The 22,198-nt window shown below is 40.4% G+C and overlaps 1 long non-coding RNA gene across 1 annotated transcript in view; it reads right to left on the reverse strand.

Annotated features, from left to right (window-relative positions):
- Nucleotides 1-22,153, reverse strand: part of LOC111538283 — a 26,794-nt gene extending 4,641 nt beyond the window's left edge. The window contains exons 1-2 of the long non-coding RNA XR_002730291.1: nucleotides 22,007-22,153; nucleotides 3,582-3,960 (exon numbers count right to left, since the gene is read on the reverse strand). This is a non-coding gene — a long non-coding RNA (uncharacterized LOC111538283). The remainder of the gene's footprint in view (nucleotides 1-3,581; nucleotides 3,961-22,006) is intronic.
- Between the last annotated feature and the right edge of the window lie 45 nt (nucleotides 22,154-22,198).

Consider the following 22,198-nt stretch of genomic DNA (forward strand, 5'->3'; position numbering starts at 1 on the left):
CTTCCTTCCTTCCTTCCTTCCTTCCTTCCTTCCTTCCTTCCTTCCTTCCTTCCTTTTTCTTCTTGTTGTTGAGATGGAGTCTTGCTCTGTCACCCAGGCTGGAGTGCAGTGGTGCAATCTTGGCTCACTGCAACCTCTGCCTCCTGGGTTCAAGGGATTCTCCTGCCTCAGTCTCCCGAGTACCTGGCATTACAGGCGTGTGCCACCACACCTGGCTAATTTTTGTATTTTTTTTTTTTTTTTTTTAGTACAGATGGGGCTACATCTTGTTGGCCAGACTGGTCTCAAACTCCTGACCTCAGGGGATCCTCCCATCTCGGCCTGTCAAAGTGCTGGGATTACAAGCATGAACCACCATGCCTGGCCTCAGTGTTTGTTTCTTTATCTGTTGATTTTTATTTGATTTTTTTTCTTGCTAAATAAATTAAAATACATAAAACTTTTAGGGCAGTGCTTGTAAAGTAATAAACATTATACACTTACTAAATTCCTATTTTATTATCTTTTCCTTTTTATCAGTTTGTTAGAACTTACATATTATGTATCATATATGCATATTTACATATTATTTAACACACACATTAAGACTATTTTGTCTAGTTCATTTATTTGATAAATATTTCATTTTCATATTGTCACAGTTACCCATCTTTTTGTTTTTTGCCTTCCACCTTTGCAACTAGTTTTCTTTTTTTTTTTGAACTTTAATATACTTTTCAGACTCATGCAATATTTACAGGATGAATCAAGTTTAGGGAAGAAAAAGCAGTAGGCTAAGTTATATTATTAAGTACAATCCCATTTTGTTTATGCTTTACAATTTTCAAAACAGTTTAATATATATTTCTTTTGAGTGTTCCAATCATCCTTGCTGTGGTGGAAGACGTCAATATACCCATTTTTACAGATGAGGTTAATTGAGATGTTGTTACAAAGGGAACAGATATAAATTCAGCAAGGGAGCAAGGACTGGCATATATTCTGAATTTATTTTATGCATTTTGGTTTTTTCTTCAAAAACTTGAGGAAAATGATGATGATGATGACGACAACGATGACTAAGTTTGATGTCAGCATTTTGGTGATCTCTGGTCACCTTACATTTCCTAAGTCCAAAGTCTAGGGGCAGAGTAAGGTCATTAAGGTTTCCTGAATGCCCCTTGTGGGCTGGGTGCTTCCATGTGCATGGTCTTAGTTCATCCCCACTGCAAACCTAGGCCATCAGAGTTGTAATCTGGGTGTCTCTTTTCCTTTTTAAAGGGCAGGAACTTCAGACTCCCAGGTGTCCCCTGTGCACCCCAGGACACAATGCTAGTAAACAATAGAGGCGTGATTCCCACCCAGACAGGGCACACCCAGGACCACGGTTACTCCCATTTACTCTGCAGCATTGAGTCTGACAGCACCAGCCCCTGACTTTGAGTGGCAAATTATAGCCTGGTTGTATAATAGCTCTCCATCTTATTTATTCATTTTTTTGAATTCCTAAAAAATCATGGCAAGTAGATCAGCATGGCCCCCTGCCCCCCGCACTGTGGAAGTTTGATAATGTATGTCCTAACCGCTTAATTGATTGATTACCTCACTGCAGCTTCCTGAGGTACCGAATTTATCTCTAATAGCCAGAGTCAGGCTCTGCAGGCAACCGTGGGGGGGACGGGGGTCCCTTGGTGTCGATTTGCTCTTAACTGGAAAGTCATTACCACTTAATACATGTAGATTGTGTTGAAAGAAAATTATGTGTAATGAAATGAGGGAAAAATTAGTGGAGTGTTATGGGCGAAAGCAGATGTTAGGGAGGAATTATGCTAGCAGAGATAATCACCTTCGTTGGTTTTGTGTGTGCTGGGGTGTTAACTGAGGGAGAGGCAGGGGGAGAGCTGAGCGAATGCATTGATCAACGCAGATTCACCCCTTAGAAGCAGCAGCAAAGAATGACACCCCTCAGACTCAGAGATTGGGCTTCCGTAGCTTGTCTCACCCATATCTGTGGCTCTTCCTCCCTGCAGTCTCCGGGACACAAAACATCTACCTGCAGTTGCTGAGGAAGACGGCAGGGAGCATCCCAGGGAGGCCTCTTACTAACTGAGGCCAGGTGATGAGTATTCTATCTAATTCTTAGAACATTAGCTGAATCAGAAACAAAACAAAACAGAACATCCTCTCCCTCCTCAAAACAAAACAAAACAAAGACCTAAGCAAACAACAAATCAACAACTAAAAAAAGCTTAGCCTGAAAGAGGATAAGACTCTCGAATCTTTTTGTAAATAGTCGTATCTCAAATGGAGGCATTTAAGTGCCTGTGCTTGTGTGAGTGATGCCAGAGAGAATAAAAACTCATTGTTTTTGTCTTAGGATCCTTGGGTAAAAGAGCTTGGCATACACAGCCCAAACCTCTTGCCTGATATATTTGCTGCTGAGGAAACTGAAGCTGAGAGAGAGAAAGGTCCTCGCCCACAGTCGTAGACCCAGTGAGTGGAAGGCAAGGCCAGCGCGTGAGTGCAGGACAGGGGGACCTCACAACCCACACTGTTTCTTCTAGGACTCTTGGGTCTGACTCACTGCGAGGTGAGGCTGCAAAACAACTGGATGTTTTTAATATCCTGGCAAGCATGCAAATACTCGCATGTATCAGAGCCATCCAAAGTCTGAATTTCAGCCTCAGGTTTCAGCAGGTGACTCTTCCCATAGTCTGCACCAAAGAGTTTTTAGAAACAATTGTGTCGATCATCTTTGTGGAAGCTCCCAGTTTAAGTCCCCAAGATGACTGGGAGGTGGGCTCCATCCTTTTGGTTTTCCATAGGACTGAACAGGCTTTGTAAGACTGTAACGAGTCATCGCTAACCATGTGGGATGTGGGCTCAAGGGTCAGGGATAAGTGCATTGTGTGACCATGCCAAGTTACTAAACTCTCCAGCCAGTGTCCCATCTGTTAAAGAGGTGATGGCAGTCAGACAAAAATAATATTTACAAAACACTGAGCACAATGCCTGGTGCATATGGTAGGTGCTCAATAGTTTATGCTCATTAAGTTCATTGTTCATATAAATAAATTCTAGGTTTTGCATAGAAGCATACTACATGCTAATGTGTGTGTGTGTGGAGAGAGAGAGCATGAGTATGCAAATCACTCTCTCTATATATATACACACATACACACACACACATATATATATGCCTGTATGTGTGCCTGTGTCTGTACATGTATATGTCATCTTTAAGGACTCCATGGTATACAGTTAAATGAATATATATACATATATGTGTCTATATATATATATAGAGAGAGAGAGCAAGAGAGAGAGAGACACTCTATTGGGATTAAAATACAACAAATCATTTTAAAAGGTTACTGAATTAATGCATCAAAACCCTTCATTAACAGGCATGTTTTAATCAGTTAATCTGAGGAATGCTACAGTCTGATGTTGCAGACCCCTGTTTTGTTGTTAATGTTAAGATACCCTACTATGTGAACTTGCTGAGGGTACCTACTCTGCACATCGTAAATTACTCTGCTCTGGAAATAACTGGCAGAAAACTGAATGACCAAGACTCTAAATAAACAAAGGCATATTACCTGTACTGACAGTGTCCTTGTATGAAACTTGTTTCACTGCAGAAACCGTTGCTTTGCCATCTGAACATTCCACATAGAAATGTAGAGATTCTCCTCCATCCACTTGCAAGTGTTTAAGACAAATTCACTTTGGATTTTGTTAACGGATCCCAGCATCATGGCTTCATTTAGAACTGACAGCATTTACCAGATATTCATGATTACCAAGGGGACTACGCAGTTCACTGAGGTTGTGAAGGTGCGACCAGTTCCAGGATGTTTTGTTTGAGTTACAGTAATGGTCATGGTTAAGAGCAGGATTGGGCTACACCACAGAGTATTTCAGCATGATTCTTCATTTGCTAGTCATACTGGAGAAGTCATACTCAATGAGGAAAACCTGGCAAACAGAAGGAAGTTTAATGAAACACAACACACAGGCACAAGCACACACACGCACACACACACTACCAAAACTCATCTGTAATCTCCTCCTCAGCCAACATGAAGCCACTTTTAAATTGTTCTTGGTATTCGTCTGTTTTTTGCCTATGGATGTGTGTATGTGCATGTGCCAGCTCATGTGCCTGTATGTGTGCCCGTATCTGTGCATGTACATACCATCTTTAAGGACTTCATGACATGCAGTCAAATGAATACACTATAACTGATATAACCAGCAACAATCTTAGGATGTTTCTAGTATTTTTTTTATAATAATCCAGCAAAGAATATCTTTCTATAATGTGTAGTGTATTTCTGATTATTTTCTTAGTATAAATTCCTAAAACGTAATTTCACTGCCATAGAGTAAGATCACTTTAAAGATCTGATAAATACTGCAGTTAGTAGCTTTAGAATGGAGTCTGGGTGGAAGGAGGCACTAAGGTATCTTCGTTCCCTTTGAAAAAATACATTTGATTCTTTGTCTTACTGACATCATAAAGCTCAGTGGTATAGATGCCATCATTTACCCATTAAAACTAGTTATTTATCTATCACCTTATGTTATGCACATGTCATAACCTATCCCATTTTCAAACATCACAAAAGTCAACAAACTAGGTATCAAGCCATTTTACAAAGTGGAGGAATAATTTTAACTAAATATTATTTCTTGTATTTATAAATAACAAGAGCAATGTGCTATTGATTAATATTGCATATTGACTAATGTTTACCATAATTATTGAAGAATTCCATCCTGATTCTGCTAATACGTATGCACAACGTATCTAACTTGCTGGATTATTTGGATAATTCAAATAAATCATGTATGCAGAAATGCCTGGCATATAATTAAATGAATATATGACACATAACCAATGGTATGTAAGTTTTGCTTCAATTATAACTGTAATCAGTATTGTTACAATTAACCACAAACTTCATGATCCTGGTAAGGGTTTTGGACATACCCATGTTCCAATCCTAGCTAGAAATGTGGCTTTGGTGAAGTAGCTTTAACTCTCCAGTACTTAATTTTCTCATCTGTAAAATTAATATAAAGATACCTGCCTCATTGGGCTTTAGTGATGAATTAGTGAGAACATTTAAGTAAAATAGCCAGTGCTGATCCTGGCACACAGTAAGGACTCATCGTAGAAATGCAGTCAGTCTCTGCTTTTTAAATCCATGACTAACACCTGTAGAAATTCCACTTTCAAACCATTAGACCCCAGATTCACAGCTCAGCAAATTTATTAAGGAAAAGCCAACTCACTCCTCACTGGTCTCTGTGTCAACGGCTTCAAGAGGGAAGCAGATTTTCTCAGAGCCCCTGCAAAACTATGATGAATGTTTCAGAGACTAAAAGATTAATTAAGTTGCTCTGTGCTGGGTCATTAAATGAAATGGCACTGTGCTAGTGGCACATTGCTGCTGTTATTTATAAATACAAGAAAGCAACATTTAGTTGACGCTTTGGGTGAGCCTGCTGTCGGTCACTCACACAGGCAGGCTGCATATGAAGTCCAAGCTCTACCTGCCTCTCTTATTCACTTAGGGGAAGGAGCTTGCAACTTGCAACCAGCTAGGCAGGGAAGGGAAAGGCCCTGGATCTGGGTTTGGTTTTGCAGATGACTTGGCACAAAATGTTAACAACCCTCTGTCTTCCAAGACATTATCTTTAATACCAGAACCTCGACTTTTCTTACTTCATCTGGAAACACACTTCCACATATGCAAGGATTATCCATACTATCCATACATCTCACAGCACGGGAATTAGAAGAGAAAACCCTTGGATTAGAGGCTCACAATATAAATTCAACCAAGAGGGTTTTCCTTGAACCTCAGCCTCCTCAGTGGTAAAAACGAGATGAAACAGTCCTAAGAGATCTTTTCATGGTAACTAGAGGAAATAACACGTGGATAATCTCGGGCATATGGGGGACTTCAACAAGGGTGAGTGCTTCCCTTTGTCCCTCCGAAGGCAAATTTATTCCTATTGTCTTATTTTTATGTGTTTGTTTTATCTCAGCGCCGTGGGAAAACTTTGCAATACATATTCAAAACCATTTAATTATTTTTCAAACTTTATTTTGTGTACAACACTTATCACTTAGATAAACGATCATGACTTTGAGGCGCCCTTATACCAAATGTACCAGAACACCATGATTCTTTGTTCTTATATTTTCTAATTTTTGAAAACAACCCTTTTTTGTCTTTCTCTTTCTGGTTGGCCTGCTAATAACCAATTCTCTGAGTAGTATTACTTTTATCAGCTCCTACAGTCTCCTATCCTTTCGAGCAAGCTTAAAAAACAAGTGATCATTATAAAATTTATTGATTCTGAACTAGAGTCTCCCACATAATTAAAGAAATTGTCTCTTGAAAAGACGTTTCAGATTCTGGGCTGTGCTGAGGACAGTTGAGGACTCAAATGGGCAATGCACAGATATGGGTGTTCAAGCCCTGAAGTGAGGAATCAGAATAATGACATTTAAAGTCCTTCACATTCTCAGATTGAATGCCTCACAAGACCAGGTAATTATACAGTAATTTATTCCAATCCTATGCCTTCAGTTGAATTTTCGATAAAGAATTCACCAGTATTTACGTGAGTGCTTAGTAAACCTCTGAGAAATATGTCATGCAAGGTGTTAGGTCACCTTGCCTACGACTGGGTTGCATACCAACATTTTTACCCATCCCCTCCGGTTCCCACTGGAGTGAGTGTGTGTCTTCCTGGAGCATGGGGCCATCTCCAGTTGGCTTGTCCTCAGCAGGGTGTCCTAGTGCTTTTAGGTGACCTCATGGGCCTATGTCACCTCTTTCCAGATTGCTCACACATTTGCTGTTGTTCGTAGTTTCACAGAGATAAAACCATTTCTTACATGTGCTGTAATATAAGAAAGTTAGGCAAGCACTGCTAGATGATCCCTCATCCCACAAGAGTATCTGCTGCTAATGCCTACAGTAAGGATGACCTTACATGGTGTATCTTCACATTCACCTCTTCTAGCAAGGCAAAAATGTTATGGCATGACCTTTCCTGCTTGACTCTTATTTTCTGGCACATCATCTAAGAAGTTCCCTTAACATACTCTTGTTTAAAACATTTGCTCTTTTGTTTCATCCAGTTTACCAAAGCAGAGGAAGACAATGTAGGTAGATTATGGGTTAGATTACATGATCTGCAGTCCAACAAGACTCTATGTAACCTTGGACACTGACTTTCTTCATTGCTTTAAGTCAGTTTCTTCATCTTTAAAATGACACTATTAAAGGAAAGGATGTGTGTGTGTGTGAGAGAGAGAGAGAGAGAGAAATTTAAAAAGCTAAATATTGATACAATTTAACCATTTTAGAAAGTACCATTTGATGCTTTTACTCCTTTACCAGTGAGTCTAAAGACATACTCAAGTATTAAATAAGCTTTCTCTGGATATATACTGAATGCTAGAAATAAGAGATGGAAAGACAGATGTCTATTTTATGACCCATTACCTTATTGATCAGTGGGGGAGAAACATAATATGTAGATAGATAACAAAATCAATTTTGTTCTTTGTACATAAATGTTTACTTCCTCTCCACTTTTGCAATTCGGAAGAGTTTATATCCCATTTCCTTGACGTGGTTGATTGTATGATTTTCTTTGGCCAACGGGATGTTAACAAAAATGTAACATTAACCTCCTTTATGTAAGAGCTTTTAGAGGCAGTGAGAGTTTCAGCCATCTCCCTTATTCCTGATCTCTGCCATGAACAAACAATATTCAGCAGGCAGGGGATCTTCCTTTAACCTGATTCCCAGCATGAGAAGACCCAGGAAGAAGATCCACAATCCACCAGAAGACTGGAGGGGAGCCTTTGAGCACAGAGCTGCAAAGCTTCAGCCTACCCAAGGCTAGCATGTAACATGGAAATTATTTGTTACACAGCATCATAACAGCACAGCTGACAGATACAGATATAGATAAGAACACAATAGTTACATATTATAATCCAGGAATTGTAAGAATATTGAAAAGTATTTAGATCTATTGAGAGGTGACAAGGAGAATTTCTTCTTTTTTTTTTCAAGATGGAGTTTTGGTGGTGTTGCCCAGGCTGCAGTGCAATGGCACAATTTTGGTTCACTGTAACCTCCACCTCCCAAGTTCAAGCGATGCTCCTGTCTCAGCCTCCCGAGTAGCTGGGATTACAGGCATGTACCACCACGGCTGGCTAACTTTGTATTTTTGTTAGAGATGAGATTTTGCCATGTTGGCCAGGCTGGTTTCGAACCCCTGACCTCAAGTGATCCACTCATCTTGGCCTCCCAAGGTGCTGGGATTATAGACGTGAGCCACCAAGCCCAGACAGAATTTCACAGAGAGGTAACATTGGAAGTGTGGGTCAAGAATGATGGTATGAAGAGTAAATTTATTTAAATGCTGACAATGTATTTGGTGAAACATCAAATATGTTATCAATGAACAGTCCACCAGTCAGCTTGGACAAAGGGCCAACTAGAAAAGTGTGTTCAATGAATAAGTCATCTCTTGTGCATTTCTCTTAAGTTTGGGCTCTGCAATGGCATAGAGATTGAGGACATCATCCCGGCCTTGGCTTGCTTTGAGTTCTTTCAGGAATTCAGACATTGGTTTGTAAATCCAGAGTTTAGGCTCAATTCAATTTTGAAGAAAACACAAAATGTGATCTCAGCATCAACATGATCCTTTGTAGAATTTCCTAATACAAACTAATAACTATCTAGAAAATCACAAATGTGTACTTTTGTTGAGGTGCTTATTCTTAGGTTGTTATATGCATTTGAACATGAGGTACAATTATAATATTTCTTTATGATTCTAAGTATCTAATGGCTTATGTTTATCAAACTTGTTCAACATACATTTTTGAGATATATGTACAAGAAATTGAATGTTGGTTCTTTATTACTTGCTATTATATGACTTGGGAAAAATCATGTAACTTCTCTGAGGCTCAGTAGTCTCATCCCCGAAACTGGGCAATTATTTCATATGTAATGTTACTATTTTGAAAAGCAAATGAAACAACACTTGTAAAAGTACCTGATGTAAAAGTAAGTTCTTCTTATCCTCCCTCTCTTCCTTTCTTGAAATATATATGGCGTGTGTGCATTTTTTATGCATTAAATAATGATATGTGTTTAAAATCCAGCCAAAATTTAGAACTTAGGAAAAAAAGGGCTGGGCATGGTGACTCATGCTTGTAATCCCAGCACTTTGGGAAGCCGAGACGGGTGGATCACTTGAAGTCAGAAGTTCTAAACCAGCCTGGCCAACATGGTGAAACTCCATTTCAACTAAATATACAAAAATTAGCCAGGCATGGTGGCAAACGACTGTAGTCCCAGCTACTCAGGATTGCTTGAGCCCAGGAGGCGAAGGTTGCAGTGAGCCAAGATCGCACTGTTGCACACCAGCCCGGGTGACAGAGCAAGACTTCATCTCAAAAAAAAAAAAAGACTCTAGGTAATAAAGAAACATTTCTCTATTATCAGCAAATGTTTTCTTATTTGCAGTTCTCTCTCCTTCAAAACCTCTAACTGTGAATATAGCCCCATGCATTTCTCATAACCTTTTCCCATGTCAGTGATGGCCACTTTAAACATAAGGGTAGGTAGCATGGTGGTCAGGTTCAGTAGACAAGCTTGCCTGGAGTATGGGTGCATTTCTGAAAGGCTCCTCCATAAATGAAAGATTAGAGTAGAAGGGAAGTGTAAGGACTCATTATGAAGAGTGAAATCAGCCTAAGTATCTGAAATTTGCTCTGTGATCAATGGGCATCCACTGACCATTTTTGATTTAGACTGGTATTTTTTTGTGGCTAGTAATAGTATTACCAAAAAAAGACTGATATTTGATCATTTTTGTTTGGCAAAAGTCTGAGATAAACAAATAATTATTTATAGCAGGAAATCACAGAGCTTTTAATGTATTAGTGTCTTGATTTATTGAGTCTTGGATTTTCATGTCTCTCTCTCACTTTTTGTCTCTTTCTGTCTACTTCCCTCCACGCTCTCACTTTTGTTATATACATGTAAATAACCTTATTTAATTCTAAAAAAAAAAAAAAAACCCTATGAGGTAGTTATCACTCGTTTATATTAATTTGTTTTTATAGATGAAGAAACTAAATTATTGCTCAAGGTCCCAGAGTTAATAAATAATGAATCTAAGGAGAGTTTTTAACCACTACAACTTTAACTGCTTTCAAAATTTTCTGTTGTTTACTTTGAAATTTAAAATTATTTTATCTTGCTTGCCATCAAATAAAATTATTGGTTTGAAAACATTCAATGTGTTTATCCTGGGGTACGACTTTTACATGTGGTTCCCCTGGTCTCCCCAAGAATATGCACAAACCAGCCTAAGAAACAGGAGTGCTAAATGTGACTGAGATGGAACATGTCGCACTGTGGCAAGTATTTGGACCAAAATTAATGTGATTCCTTATGGAGACTCTAGTGTCAGAGACCACCTGCTACAACTGGCCAACTGTATCATAAATACAATGATTTAATTTTTTTAAAAATGCAATTGGAGGGTGACAGCAGCCAGGATATTTTCTTGCAGAAGGCTTCTGATGAAAGAATTTTATCTTCTTTGCCTTGTCCATACCAAGCTCCTTATAAAGAAAGCAAGTAGACCTAATATTCAGAGTTGAATCGTGGTGTTTTTAACCGAGCACCCGATTTGTTTTAATGATTCTCTTAACAGTGATTCATCCAGGATTCTCGCCTGTGTCCCTTTTGTGCCCGAGTACAGATGTGCATCTAGAACACATTTAGTTCTATGATTTCAAAGAGTGGACGCCCACTTTATGCATATGATTAATTCTACATGCAGCTAATTATACCCACAATTGGCTAATTGTCGGCGCAATTAGCCAATTGCAGGCCCAATTGGCCACTTGTCCCATAATTTGAAGGTGCAAGTGGACAAGTGAAGGAACAATTAGAGGCATGCAGAGTTTTACATATTTAAAGAGGAGGCTGGGGGAGGAAAAGCAGCTGAAAATGTGGTCCTGAATGCAAAATAAAAAAATCCATATGTATAGGTCTTTCAGAAAGAAAGTTATTGTTCATTGGACTTTTTATTCTCATGCAATTTTCAAAGTCAATATTTTTTTCCTAAAAACTTATAAAACAAACAAACAGATTTTCGGGACTGACACAGCTGAAGCCAAACTTTAGATCAGTAAGAACTAACTCCTCCATCTCCAAGCCTGTGCATTTTAAGGGTTACTAGTAACACGAACGTCTCTCGGAGGAAAATCGCAGCTCTTATCAAGCTTTTGGCCAAATCCTTTTGACTTTTCTCATTTCTTCTCTAATTATTCTTAATTTTCTTCCATCAGAATTCTTTTTTTTCCAGTAGCTACACAATCCAAGAGACGTAGAAGAAATGACTGCTTCCACTCACAGCTTTATTTATCTGGCCCCCTTCAGAGATTAGGATATTGTTAGAAATTACTTGCTCCGGTACCACTACCTAATTTCAGAGCCCCAAACCTATAAATACTCTCCCTTCTGTGCATGCCTCCTCCTCAGGTGTCTCACCGCAGGACACCCAGATCCAGAAGGAGCCAAAAATAGCCAGAAATGGTGTGACAAGTGGCACATTGTAGGCACTTAGTAAACAGTGATTGAGGACGAGTGCCACTCATTAGGGGTTTAGGGCTGAAAAAGAAATTTGGAATCATCTCCTATAGTGTGGATTTGGTGGCTTCTAATGTCCTTGTGAGTTAAAATAAAACAAAATTGCTAAGATTTCCCTCATATCTGCAGCTGATATTTTCAGAGACCTTAACCTGACATAAATTGGTCACAGACCCAGAAGCAAACCCAGCAGACTTTCAGATATCAGAAATACCTGCTACAAATAAATGCATGGAAGCCCTGCAGAAGATCCCACTGCCCCCAAGTTCCCCAAATTATATGATCTATTAAACATGAGTCTCCAGGAGTTTTCTGAGAGCAAATAATGTTATGGTGAAACATGGATGGAAACACAGGAAAAAATGAAAAGGTCAGCAATAAAAACAAAAACAGAGACTGTGTAACTCACCATTTAACCCAGTATATTTCACATGTAATTGTCCAAGGAATCCCAGTTTTTACAAAATAACTAATACTATGCAACAGAATGAAAAGAGACACAGGTTGGGAAATACAACTAGGGTGCGTTTTAGAGCTAAATCGATAAGTTAATACACACTTTTACCAAACTTGATTATCTGGTTTTCAGCTCATGGGAAAATTTTTAAATAGGTCCCTTCGGGTTCTCAAGAGTGCAACTACATAAAGGAACTCTGACATAAAAATTAATTTGAAATCTGTGTCACAAGGCCATTCTTTGGAGGTGAATAATTCATCTTTCTGGGCTTCAGTTTCCTCATTTGTATAATAAAAGCATTGAATCGGATGGACACCAAAATTCTTCCGGTCCTGGCATCCTGTGATACTCAGTGGTTGCACCAAACGGTGCTTTACTTGATAAACATGTCTCTCCTCGTTCTACTCAAACGCCAGGGCTTGCTACCCCAGTAATCAAAAGGTGGAATTCCTAATTCCAAATTTTCTGCGTATTAGTTTATGATCTGGGATAAGTCTCTTAACTTTCCAAACCTCAATTTCCCTGAAGAGAAACTAAGGATAAGAATATATCCAAAGAAGTCTCAGTGAGCTGAAGAAATGTGAAAGCCATGTGAAAAGTATGAAGTACACCCTATTACTGATTCTGTTTTTATTAAATAGTATACTAGCCATTTCAAATAACTAGCAGTTATATTAATGACCTTAACACAGATTCAATTATTATTCACATTAATTGCCTTATAACTACTACTAATATGCTAATCGTGATAATGAACCAATGCTGTGCTTGATGCATTTCAGCAGCAGATTTTGTTCTGCTAAACTTGGGGTTTTGCTTGGAGGGGAGAAGAGCAGTGCTGGCCTTCGGGCCGTGCCAGGAAAATGTGTGGGCCAGATGGCAATCCAAGTTGGTCTGATAGAACATTTCTATTTCTGTGGATTCTCAAAAATGAACTGACAGGCACGAAGCAAAGTGGTGACTCATAGCCTTCAGGTCCCTGAGTTACAGCTTCTGAGCTGCAATTTCCTATTGTCCTGGCAAACTCATTTATGGGAAGATTCAATCTAGAACCTTCTATCTTCATTGCCATCATTGTCATCCTTACAGTCATCACAACCACTCTTTACCAAGCACCTACTGTGTGCCTGGGAGTACTACATATTATGGTCTATTAAAAAAAGACTATGTTGGCCGGGCACAGTGGCTCACGCCTATAACCCAGCACTTTGGGAGGCCAAGGCAGGTGGATCACAAGGTCAAGAGATTGAGACCATTCTGGCCAACATGGTGAAACCCCGTCTCTACTAAAAAAAATTAGCTGGGTGTGGTGGAGTGTGCCTGTAGTCTCAGCTACTTGGGAGGCTGAGGCAGGTGAATCACTTGAACCTGGGAGGTGGAGGTTGGGAGGTGGCAGTGAGCTGAGATCGTGCCACTGCACTCCGGCCTGGTGACAGAGTGAGACTCTATCTCAAAAAAAAAAAAAAAAAAAAAGATGATGTTAATCTGTGTAATGACCTTATAATGTATACATTCTTATCTCCATTTATTCTTCAGCTGAGGATACTCTGGGTCAGATAAGGTCAAATAAGCAACTTGCCCACCAGGACAGAGATGCTGATGGGTGGAGTTGAGATCTGAATCCCAGAAGTCTACTATTTTTCTTCCATATGATATTGTCTTGCCAATTGACAGCATCTTGAAGATTGCAATCCTCCTGCAGGCAGCCACTCTCTTGTGTGTGAGTGTGTGTGCATGTGTGCATGGGCATGCACATATGTGTATTATGTATTTTAATTCCACTTAGCAGAGAGACTATACACTGGCCTGGCATAGAATGTTCAATGGATAAATGCTTGCTGGCTTAATTTCCAAGTCTAAGAGATGGTCCACCGTGATTTTTTTTTTTACCTTCATAAACTGGTAAAATATTAATGCTAGTCCCAAATTCTCATTCTACAGATGTAGCTACAAGGGCTTGAGCACTACAGTTATTGACAGAACCACACTTGGAATCTAAACCTGACTCCCAAGCGGCCACTCCACATACCACATCTCATGGGAACGGAGAAGTCCATTTGTTCTTAGTCACAGTTTCTCTATAGTCTTCTCTAGTTGCTGATCATCAAATGATGATTTAATGAAAGGAAGACATATTTAGATACTACAAACATCTTTTTTATCATTGTCAAGGACACGTGGAAAAGGGTAGAAGTCTGAGTTTCTCAACTTGTATTTGGGTATGAGATTGGACTGTTGTGAGAATCACTTCTACAACAGGAGTCCTTAGAGACTTGGGGGCTTTGCATGGGCTTCAGCTGGGATTGTCATCCAGTCCACAGCCTCAGAGAAACATCACCCTACACCATCAGAGCAGAGGGGATGGACACTCAGTACAGTCGTTTTAGTAGTGAGATAGTAAAATACTATTTTGTATCATATTCTTGCAAGGATTGACTTTTTTAGATACACACTGAAGTTTTCTTTAACAAATGAACATTCCATTTACAAAAAGTATTATCAAATTAATAGCATAACAAGTTTTCAGGGGAGGTTTATTAGAGTCAAATATTTTAAAAGCTGTCATTTAAACAGAAGTAGTTGTTAAATTGAGGAGATAATTAGGTACCTGAAATTAATCAAAGTATGTTTTTAAAAATAATCTCTATATTTGACTCATTGCAAATACATTTCAGTCTTGTCCAAATTCCCTGTAATATATTTGAAACTGGCAATTTTGCAAGCAAATCTGCAAATAACCTTTGGCCATTAAAATCTTGCTCTGCCCTTACCATGGTGAATTCTACAAAAAATGTCCCCCAAGTTAAAATTTAAGCTATAAGATACGTGGCGTCTATAGACATTGACATATGATTTATGAAGCTGATAATGCTGCATTGAATACCTTTATGCTCAATTTCCTACTACTCTCCTCTTTCTTCCTGTACTTTTTTCTCTCTCTTTTTTGAATTGCCTTTTATACTACGATCATGCCAGCTTAGTGGCCTGGATGAATTTATAAAAGAGAATAACTAGATTGGTAACATTTTAGGAAAACTGGAGTGAGTTGAGATTCATTTATTCAAAAAATATTTTTTGAGCACCTGTAACATAGTAGCTTAGGGGATGGGGCAGCAAGCAAAGACACTATATTGCAAAGTGGGAGAATGAGATGGTATACAGCAAAACAAACAAGCAAACAAAACCCCAAATGAAATAGATGATACATTGGGTGGGAATAAGTCCTATAAAGCAGAGAGCAGGGCAAAAGGACAAGGAGTGCTGGGGGGAGCAGGAGGAGCCTTCTTGGGAGGTAGAGGTGAAAGAGATAATTTCTCCCTTGCGTGGATGAATATTTTTGTGCTATGTGCTCTTTGGCACTTGCATTTCTGTTTCATTTTTACTTTTTAAATACAATTTCAGTTTTGTAAGAGCTGAGGTGACAAATGAAACACAGGTTTCTGCTTAGTACCCAGACAATTCTATGGCAAAGGCAGAATGTCAGGTTTTTGTGCAAGCAGGAGAGATAGCAACCGTTCTCACTGACATTGAGCCAGCTAGACTCAATGATCACTGTCTCCCATCATCCCCAACCTGGAGGAAATCAGACCCCATCCAATATAGATTGTATTAATGATGGGGAATATTAAGGTCCATCCTTTCGTCGTCATCTCAGCTAATTGAATGCATATTTTCCCAACTCCATTTGTAAAATAGGCTCTGCCTAAATTATGGCTTAGAGTTATTTTTCTCTCTTGGCAGAGTAACCACTTTACAAATTCTTTTTGTTTTTGCTTTTGTTTTTGAGGCAGGGTCTTGCTCTGTCACCCAGGCTGGAGTGTAGTGGTACTATCAGGGCTCACTGCAGCCTTGGCCTCCTGGGCATAAGTGATCCTCCGAACTCAATCTGCATGAGTAGCTGGGACTACAGGCATGTGCCCACCATGCCCGGCTAATTTTTTGTAGAGATGAGATTTTGCTATGTTGCCCAGGCTGGTCTTGAACTTCTGAGGTCAAGAGATCCTCCCTCTTTGGCCTCCCAAAGTGCTAGGATTGCAGGCGTACCTCACTATGTCTGGCCTAACGAATTTTTTATTCTCCTCTTTTCTCTGCCTTTATAGAGCTTGCTGCTTCTATTCAAACGGCTTTCTCTTGTATTCATAATTTCAGTGAGGTATGATTTGATGTTAGTGCCACTAGGAGGAATAGGAGAAAAAACAAAACAAAACATGGCTCCAATGATGTGCCAAGACCTGGGCTAGGTGTTTGTCAACTCTTGTTGTATTAGTTAACCCACATTAACAGCCACAGGAGTTAAAGAATACTTCTTTGTTCAATAATATTCCCAAGGTCATGGAGATAATAAACAGAGAGGATTCACCCTAGAGCCCCTAGAGTATGCTTGGCCTTTTAGTCCAGGGCTTCTTAAATACAGTTGCACATACGTAATATTTTGGGCTGGTTTGTTAAACAATGCAGATTCCGAGGCTCCAGGTCCAAAAGCGTCTGGAAGTCTGAATCCCTAGGTGAGCCTGGGATTCTATAAAGTTAAAAAGCCTCATTCCTCCTTAGTAATTCCTGAGCTCTGTTAAGTGTGGGAAATTTTGGTTCGTGAAATATAAAGCCCAGAAGGAAAAGATATCCAAGACATACCTGGGGCTAGATCTTACATTCCTGATCAGGATATTTAATACGAAAACTGAAACTGCTCCCCATTTCTGCCTGACCCCAGCTTTACTTTTATTTTTTCCAAAGCACACTGGCTTCTGACATGTTGTGCTGTAGCTTGCTGTTTAGTCTGACTCCCCAGTTACAACGTAGGTTCCACTGTTGCAAGCATCTTTGTCTTCCTGTGTTTCACTGATATCCCAAGCACCAAGAACCTGGTCTGGCTCACGGTGGGACCTCAACAAATTATTGTTAAATTAATTAGGGTCTTCCTTGACTTTCAGTTTGAGCTATTTCCATGGGGCGCAGCTACCACTTCCCTCTTCCAACAAGGGTTCCTTTAGCTCTCCAGAATTAGATTTCAGTGGCTGCATCTCCCTTGTTGTCAGTTTCAGTCTAATGGTTGCTGTAAGTAATGTCCATTTCCTTGCAAAAAGCAGACAGTGTGATGCTTAGAGACCTTGGTGCATGGGGCTCCTACTCCTCTGTCTCAACTCCCTAAGCCCTGGTGCTCATGTCTACTACTGGGTGATGATGCCAGTTGTGCTAAGGTCTCTCCCTACCTTGCCAGAATCTGAACACATAGAAGTAAAGGGCATTGACGGCTGTTAGTGAGAGATGCTGATGGAGATGCTGGCAGTAAGCTAAGGTCAAAAGATAGCACTGTTTCATAGTCTCACAGACTTGACTTGAATCACACAGATGTCATATACCACCTGTATTATCCTTAACAAGTCTCTTTACCTCTCCAAGCTTCACTTTCCTCTGTTGTCAAAAGAAAATGTGTCTCTACCTCATAGAGCTATTTAAAAGGCTAAAGTAAAATAAGGTCTATAGAACTGGCTAATAAGTCAAAATAATCATTTTTGCATTCTCTGGACCACAAAAAGATAGTGACATGATGCAAAAAATCATATGTCTTTATGTGCATACATGGATACATAATTTAGAATTTTATATGTGCATATAATTTAAAAGTGAACTCTGATGATTTAATTGAAAAGGGGAGATAAAATTCAATTGTAGATGGTCTATGGCTTGAAGCTACATCTCTGGTCCTTAAGGCATTTCCCAGCACACAGTAAATATTCAATAAAGGTGTGTTAAATAGCCAGCAAAGGTCCTCTTCCTAGGCCCAATGCAAGTGAGAACAGTGGACACGACATAAAATCAAGAGTGAGCAAATGCAAGAGGTTCAGGATAAGCTCAACCTGTCACATAAGCTAGTGTCCTATGTCCCAATGCAAAGATTAGAAATAGCCTCCCCTGCCCAGATCCAGCATAACCAGTACATGGCAATTAAAAGATAAAACCAGTGTCACCTTGGGTAGCATCAGTATAGACTGCTATCAGGAGGACCTCCAATAGTATTACCAGCTGCAATAAAAAAGCACTTCTTTGAATGCTTTTTCTACCTAATTGTCAAAACCGAATAATATTATCAGCTTTTTTATCCTTTGAGTATTTTTCTAATAAGAAAGCACGGAGATGCATTGCAAATAAAAGCAGAAGATTTGAGGATGCAAAGCAATCATGCAAAATGACTTTCATATCAGTTTGATAAGCAGCTGAAATTTAATAACTACATCTCTCCTATGGTGCTGGATGAAAGTTTAATACTTTCTGCTTTGGCTTCTTTCTTCTGCAAGATGCTTATTCAGAACTGTAGCTTCTCTTTTATAGTCAGGAAAATGAGAGGTGCAGTGGATTAATCAAAGCTCTGAGACGCTGGGCCCAGCCCTAGCCCAGGCCAAACCACAGTGTCTGAGAATCTAAACCTAGTCAAGCCCAAGGCTGTCCATGACCACTGGGGAAACAGGTAAAGATTTCCAAATATCTCAAAATAGAGGTGAGATGTCAGTCACTGTGGAAATCACATACCTATTTAAAGCTATGAAATAAGTTTAACTCTCCAAAATATCTTTATTCTTTCTTTGGTTGAGGGTAAATTGTACAACAAAAAGAATAAAGAAAACCATTTGGAATTAACAAAAATTCCATATTTTAAAAAAGAACAAATCAAACCCAAGAATATGATAACTCTGTTACACACAGGAATGTCTTCTGCAGATCAGAGTGCATCTCGTAAAGAGTGGATGAGTGAATTCTTTAATACCTGATTGATTTGCAATTTATAGCTGGAAGAGTTCTGAGATGGTATCAAGCTCAACCTCCTCATTTTAGACTTGGGGGAATTGAAATGTAGGAAGAATTTTGATTGTCAAATTCACATGGCAAGTAACTGCATCAGCACAGGTCCGATGGCACTGGACATTTGTCTCATTAGGTCTGACGAGACCATCAGGATCCCAGGGGTCTCCCATTCCCCACGTTGTCTACACAACCTAGGCAGGAAATTTGTCCAGTGCTCCCAGCACCCAGCTGACAACAGCCACAGCTTTCAATAAACCACTTTGAAAAGATATAAAACCTAAAAGGAGAGGGAGGAGCATTTGATTAGATGTTATCCAGACAGAATTGGGAGACCAGTTCAAAACCAGTGTTCTGTACTAATGGATCTTTCCAACTCTGCGTTCCAACGGGAGCCAAGAGGGGATGGGTCTCCCGGAGCGGGGAAGTCCTGGCCCAGTTAAAGGGCCAACGAAAATGGGGTTCCGCTGGCTTGCTCTTCTACTGCCCCCTACTGGGGATATTTTTACCAAGGAATGAAGTCGGCTGCTGCTAAGTTGTTTTTCACAATGGAGGCAACTAAAGTCAAGAAGGGATTGTAACTCAGGAGTAGAAGGCAGAGATCATTTTCAAACACATAAGGCAATGCGAAAATGTGCATGAGCCTCCTAAAGGTTGAAGATGAATCTTGATAACGACTCACATTACCTCCTAGGCGAATGTGTCTAAAAAACAACGGCACATGGCTTTCTGCTATTTCTGTATGTATGCAAGTATGCAGATACATGCAGAATATTATATATTTTTAAGATAGGTATAAACAGATAGTAATAAAATGAAGGAACATCTGAGCCAGTCATCAGCTCTAACTGCAGCCTTTTAAAAGAAAATGTAACTCCAGATGTCGTCTTAAGAAAATGAATCAATTAGGCAAATGAGGAATTTCCTCATAAATTAGAGGATGAGAAGCGAAAGTCCAGTCCTTGCCCAGGGGAGGAAACAGAGATGAGGGCTGCCGGAGGTTGCCATTTTTCATGGCCAGGTAACCCAGCAGCCTCCTGCTCTCCTGAAGTCGTGTTTACCTTACTGAATGCTGGTTTGATTTGGAAAGAGTGTTCTGAATGTTCCAACCTTTTTACCCTGAAGATAATAATGCCTCAGCCTTCAGGAGTGGGACCCAGTATAAGCTGGTGTCACTATTCATGAAATAATTGAGTTTACACAAAAAGTGATTTCAGTAATAGCTGCCTTTTTATAAGTATGTACGTTTTATTTTAAATTACTGACTCAAAAGGCAAGGTAGAAAAAAAAAATCACCTCCAACAACTTCCTGTAATTGCGAATTATTGTGAGGGAAACAGAAGGAAAAGATTTCGAAATTATGAGCCATTATGCTCGAGAGAGAGAGAGAGAGAGAGGGACAGAGAGGGAGAGAGAGAGAGGCAGTGGGGGAAAAAAAAAAGACAGCCTGGCTTCATGAAACACAGCTGACAAGCTCGACTAAATTACCCCCGGACCATTACAAAAATCACTTAATTGCCAAGCATTTTGTTAGGTCAATTGACTCTAATTGAAAAAATAACAAAAAGCTTATTATGCTGCAAATGCGGCCGTGGAAAATGAGTCTTCTGTTAGAAGGAAACAATAATTCTAAATTTCAGCTGCTGCTAACACTACAAAGTTCAGTGTTTCCTTCGGATAGAATCCGCAGTGGAGGAGAAAGTGAATATGCATCAATTGATTTTTTTCCTTTTAGCGCCCCCCCCCCCCCCCCCACTTCTTGCTCTTCCTGATCTTCTCCTTCCCCGCCTTGTCCTACCCCCACCCCCATCCCTGCCTTGTCCCCACGTGATTAGCAGGGACACCCCCCACCCCCTTCCATCAGCAAATATACACCTCAATCCCAGCTCCCTCCTGATCTTCCTGCAAGAAAGGATTGGGAGACAAAGAGGGGGTCAGCAGTGTGGGGCCCTGGGTTAGGAGAGATGTCTAGTATCTGCCCTTCCCAGCCCAGGCAGGATGCTGCAGCCTGGGTAAAATGCCTCCCCCACCATTTTTTTTCCATGAGCTGCTCTTTCCCTCTCCCCTCCTGGCTGTCTCCTTATCTCCTCCCCTCCCCTTTTAAATGCAGATAATAGAATAAGGCGAACAGCTTATGTCCGCAAAATTCTTCTGAAATTACCCCCTAACATGCACACCCAGAGCTGGCCTTGATTGACATCAAGTGCAGTAATTAAAAACCCCGCCAGCTGACATAGGTGAAGGTTTATTTATAATTACACATTTTTAGGATGGCTCGTCCAGGGTCGGTGCATTTAAAAAGATAAGTCAGCCACAGCTCTGTTAGTCCCCCAATTATAGATTTGAATGGTGGGAGTTTATAATGGTGGTGGGGGGATTCTGCTTTGCAAAAACACCGAATTATTTGTTCATGAAACCAGGAGGCCAGGGTAGGAAAGTCTGAGGGCAGAGCCTTTGTTTAGAAAGCTGTGGGAGAGACAGTGTGTGTCTGTGTGTGTACCTGTGTGTGCCTGTGTGTGCATGGGTGTGTGCACCTGCACATGTATATGGAAGTGTGTGTGTCTATCTATGGGTGTGTGTGGGCCTGTGTGTGTATACGTGTGGGTCTGTGTGCATGGATGCATGCACCTGTGTGTATACATGTGTGTGCCTGCGTGCACATGTAGGGGTATGGAAGGGGAGTCATGCAGTGAAGCAGAAAACCCCTCCCTTGCCCTGTGCATAAACACAGAGCTGTACTCACAAACCATTTCCCTGCTTGCTTTATCTAAATGTTAAAAATCATGCCCAGCTTCAAATCCAAGACGATCAGATCTGACATTCCCAGGAACCCACTTCCAGAGATGATTCCTCCGTGGGAGCCCAGGGAGCTGGGACAGGGGCTTCTGGGAGGACTGCATTGGCATAGAGTTCCTAGGAACTGGAAACTGCTTGCACGCAGCAGGGTGTTTGACACCCATGGGGCAGTGCCCAAAAGAAACAGCCAGCAGGTCCCCTCTCCCCAACATCCACTTCTCATTGTTGCCTTTTTTTAGAGCTTGGTGTCACTTACCCAGAGGGGCAGAGCCGGCCATATCAGACTGTGCATCTCACGTGTGTGGTTTCTTGGGCTCCCCAGCTGGAGACAATGGCAGGAGTGGCCTTGGAGAGCCCCGAGTGTCACCTGGCGTCTTGGCAGGCAGCTGAACCTAGAAGTAAACTGAGCCAGGCCGGGAGCTACAGGTGTTAAAGGTACCAGAAAACA

Source organism: Piliocolobus tephrosceles, chromosome 6 (genome assembly GCF_002776525.5).
Source record: "Piliocolobus tephrosceles isolate RC106 chromosome 6, ASM277652v3, whole genome shotgun sequence".
Classification (NCBI taxonomy): Eukaryota; Metazoa; Chordata; class Mammalia; order Primates; family Cercopithecidae; genus Piliocolobus; species Piliocolobus tephrosceles.